At 36.3% G+C, this 4522-nt stretch overlaps 1 pseudogene; it reads right to left on the bottom strand.

Annotated features, from left to right (window-relative positions):
• Window positions 1-777: 777 nt before the first annotated feature.
• LOC111311249 (G-type lectin S-receptor-like serine/threonine-protein kinase At5g35370 pseudogene) lies at window positions 778-3478 on the bottom strand (annotated as a pseudogene).
• Window positions 3479-4522: the final 1044 nt, after the last annotated feature.

Raw genomic sequence — 4522 nt, 5'->3', positions numbered from 1 at the left:
CACTTTACAACTTCAAATTCATTTCAATTACTATTGGAAAATTAAAAAAAAAATAGAAATAATAAGAAAAAAAATATGACTTTGAGGCGTGAAACATATATCTTAAAGGTAATTATATTTATAAGATACAATAAAGCCTTAAAAATTCTCCAAATTAAAAGTAGTAAAATCGATTAAGTAAAAATATCTATTTATAATAAATGAACAATTATCAAACAAGTCAATTCAAAAAGTTATGACATTTTGTATAATTATTTTTTTATTTAAATAAACTTTATTTAAATAATTATTTTTTCTGTTCAAATTTGTTTATTTGGACCATCATTTTTTTTGTTCAAACATATTTATTCACAATAAAAATAATATTTTAGAAATATTTTAAAATAAAAAAGATATAAAAATTTTTTTTTTTTTTTGTCTGAGACCTTCCAATGTCCAATAGCCACTTTAGGCCCCGACTAATCCGAAGTCAAGTTGAGTCGAATCTCATAAAGAGGACAAGCTCTCTCAAACTTATTTTTTCTATTCATAAGACTCGAAACCAATATTTTATTTAAGGAGAACTGAGCTCCTTGTCACTTAGACCAATATGTGTTAGTGATTTAAAAATTAAATTTATTTACTAAACAATGAAAGGATTGGCCCAAATGCCTATATTTAACTTTTAAAATTATCTTATCTACTAAAAAAACTTTTAACAAGTACAAATAACTTGATTTACTTCAATACTTAATTTAATAACTTAAATAACATAAATATTCTCTTTTAAACTATATATAAATGATATTTTTCGTTATCATGAGTTACATCACATTTTAATCTAACAACAATTACCATACACAAGTTGCATAAGTTGCAACCATTAACATTATCTAGGGCCTGAGATTTGTTGTGAAGAGACATAAGAAAGGCAAGTATTTGAGCCAGCTGTACTACTATGAGAAGCATCTGCTTGTTGGAATAGCATAAATTCACCTTGCCGGTTTTCCTCATCTATCGTGGAAGCCTCAGTAAATCTGCGGCCATAAAAGCGCAAAAAATTCAAGGATTCTACTCTTGGCTGACTTAAAGGAAGCCCACCTTCCAACATCCCAACAACAGTGGCCATACTTGGCCTCAGTGCTGGTTCCTCATGAACACAACACAAAGCAACGCACACTAATTTCTCCACCTCCTTATCTTTTACTCGCCCCTCAAGTCTTGGATCTGCAAGCTCCAAGTATCTACCTTGTTCATGCATCTCTAGTGCAAATAGTGGAAAGTAAACCAATCCCATCGCTGATGAGGATGAGGAGTTACCTCCACCACTGTTGGTATCATCTAAGCTATGACTCTGTGTTTTCAGTGAGCAATTTTTCCTCCCACTCACTATTTCAAGCAGTACCATTCCAAAACTATAAACATCAGTTTTTTCAGAAATCGCAGAGTTAGTAAGCCATTCAGGAGCAAGATAGCCACGAGTGCCTCTCATTGTTGTGAACAGACTCGATTGCTCAGGGCTTAGAAGCTTTGAGAGCCCAAAATCAGAGATCTTCGCCAGAAAATGATCATGCAAGAGAATATTTTCTGGTTTGACATCGCAATGAATGATCTTATGTTCACAACCGCTATGCAAATATGCAAGTCCACGAGCAGTTCCAAGTGCTATATCAAATCTCTCTTGCCATTCTAAGACAGGCCCACTGCCGAAGAGGGTTTGGTCCAATGAGCCCCGGTTCATATACTCATACACCAAAAAGCGTTGTCCCCCTTGGGCACAAAATCCTCTCAATTTGACCAAATTGACATGGTGAACATTTCCAATTACTGCAATTTCCGTACAGAATTCTTTTTTCCCATGGATGCCTGGATTTTTTATCTTCTTGACTGCCACAACAGTTTCATCAGGAAGTGTACCTCTGTATACGGCACCGAACCCACCCGATCCTATTTGGGTCTTAAAATTATCAGTAGCCACCTCAAGTTCTTCGTAATCAAACTTTTGTGGCAAGCCTGGAATGTAGAAGGCATCTAGATCTCCCGAAGAAAGTGAGTTTAGGTGGCCTAATTTTAACTCTCTAGATTTGTTGAGTATCCATCTTCTCCACCCGAGGAAAAGAAGAGCAGCTAAAAGAAAAAACCCGATTAAAGTTAAGAGCACAACAGCAGCTATAGGAAACTCTTTCCTTTGATTGCTAAAACTATTGTCGCCACCGGAATCTGTTGAAGTAGGTCCAACAAGTACTTTAACATAGCCCTGAAGATCATTTTCAACTGTATTGCTCAATATAATGGAGCCTAAGTCATTTTCAAGCACATAGCAAGAGCCAGAAGAATTTTGGTAGAAAATTCCCAAGCAAGCACAGTTCCCCGAGCATAAATCTTGACAAACTGAAAATTTTACTCCATATCTTACAGGTTGAGAGAAAATAATAGAAAAATAATCCATACCAGAGCCTAGCCTCAGATATGAAATAGCTGAAGAATTTGACTCACTAACATTATTGGTTAAATCACAAGTAGTAGGTAGAGTAAAAGAAGGATTATTTGGCAAACAACCACCAATATTTTGCGAAGCTGAATGGAAACCAGATGGACATGAACAAGTAGGGGCATTTGAGGTAGTGTCATCCGTACATAATCCCATTTTGCCACAGCTGGCTGGAATTTGACAAACATCAATTGGCCCAACAAATTCCTGAACCCATTTACCACCAGAAAAACTATTTACAGTAAAATGACCCGAGACATCCAACTTGGCAATCCGGAAGTTGGTCGGCAACAAGTTAACCTGAATTACAACAACTGATCCGTTACGACCAAAGAGATAAAACCCTGTTTTGTTTATTGCCATATACTCAACAAGATAATTTGAATTTCTATAGGCCTTGGTATCCATTGACAGTTTCCAATATGCCTGTCCATGCCATTGCAATATTGCGTCAGAAGTACTAACCTTGAATCTGTAATCACCAATTGACAAGTTACTTTCTGATACAGCACTTGACAGATTTGCCCCAACAGGAAGCCGTTGTCCAATCACAATTGAATCTGTTGGATGGTGAAAGCTCTCCCAAAGAGAATCATTAAATTGATCAAGCAGAACAAGATTACCCGTCTCGGTTAGCAGTAACGCATAAACTGTTGCTTGTAACTGTGGAGTTGACCATTTAAGATTACCATCGGGATCAGCAATGCTAATTCCTTTGATTGTTAGATCCATTTTACCAGAGTTTGAGATAGGAGAATCACGATTAGCTGACCAGATGATGGTGTTGGATTCAACATGTATGACGCACATGTAAAAATTGGTTTGAGTATTAGGATTATAGATAGCAGCTTTGAATGATCCATTAGGAGAGAACAAGAACGCACCATCTTTGTCAATAAAATGAAAGTATGAAGCGCTGAAATTTGGGTAGATAAATCCTTTGAAAGAAATCCCAGAGACAGTAGGATACAACAGGAAACCAATGATAAAGAATAAGAAGGATCCCATTGAGGAAGAGGAAAGAACAAGGAGGAGTCCCTTATGATGGAGGCCTTGTTGGTAGGGCTTGTATATGTCTGCTATGTTTTCATTTTTTATCTTCATTGCTGGTGCTCAGTATGCGTTGACCAAAGAAGCTCTCTCTCTCGCTTTCTCTCCCTACACTCACTAAATCCTGATTGGTAGAGGCAATCATTTATTGATGCTAACATCAGCTGGGGATGTAAAATATGACAAATCCAGCTCTGGTCAAACCTAAGAAAGTGTTTATCTATTCAAATTGGCTTGGCGTTCCCGTGCATTGATATCACCTTTCCGACCTATAGTATTCCTTTTAAACATCGTCCTTCCTTCGCAATGTTAGATGCTTACCTCCACTAATTTAAATTACGCCCATCTATAGAAAAATTGAGAAAGGAGGAATTTAAAAAAAAAAAAAAAAAAAAAAAAAAAAAAAAACCTAACACCTACTATCCTCCCATGTAAATGCTTGCTTACCAGTTACCAGTCTGTCCTATTTTCTGTTTCTTTATTCCAAAATCATCGATGTGGCATGTACTACTGTACTTCATGAGTTCCTTAACACCTATATTCTGTTCATTCTCAAGTCTCAATAATTAATCAAACTCTTGTCACCGAGGCGACACTTAAATGATTAGAACTTCGAACTTTCAACTATGAAATAGCCTATATGAATCTTGTAAAAGAGGTAAACTTTTACAAGGATGGAGAAAGTTAACTTCGAGCATATATGTAGCCCAAGTCAAATCACATGAACCAAAATTTAATAAAGAAGGCAGAAAATAAATTCAAAGAAACAGCGCCCACTATTTTAAACCTGAATAAACAAACAAACGCTTGATTAATTAAAACCATCAAACATTTCGCGCACATAAAAATATCCCAAATTAAAAAACCACACTGACCTGCTGAGTTATGGTGCTACGGCTCCCCAAGATCCGAAACCAATAAAACAGTGCGACCAATCCCGACTGGATCGAGCCCAAAATGTCTAAAGAAGCGACAATCCTCGTAAGCAAAAATGGCTTCCCA

This window comes from Durio zibethinus, chromosome 1, assembly GCF_047325235.1.
Source record: "Durio zibethinus cultivar Kanyao isolate XHJ-2024 chromosome 1, ASM4732523v1, whole genome shotgun sequence".
NCBI classification, from domain to species: domain Eukaryota; kingdom Viridiplantae; phylum Streptophyta; class Magnoliopsida; order Malvales; family Malvaceae; genus Durio; species Durio zibethinus.
This window is presented reverse-complemented; position numbering and strand designations above follow the sequence as displayed.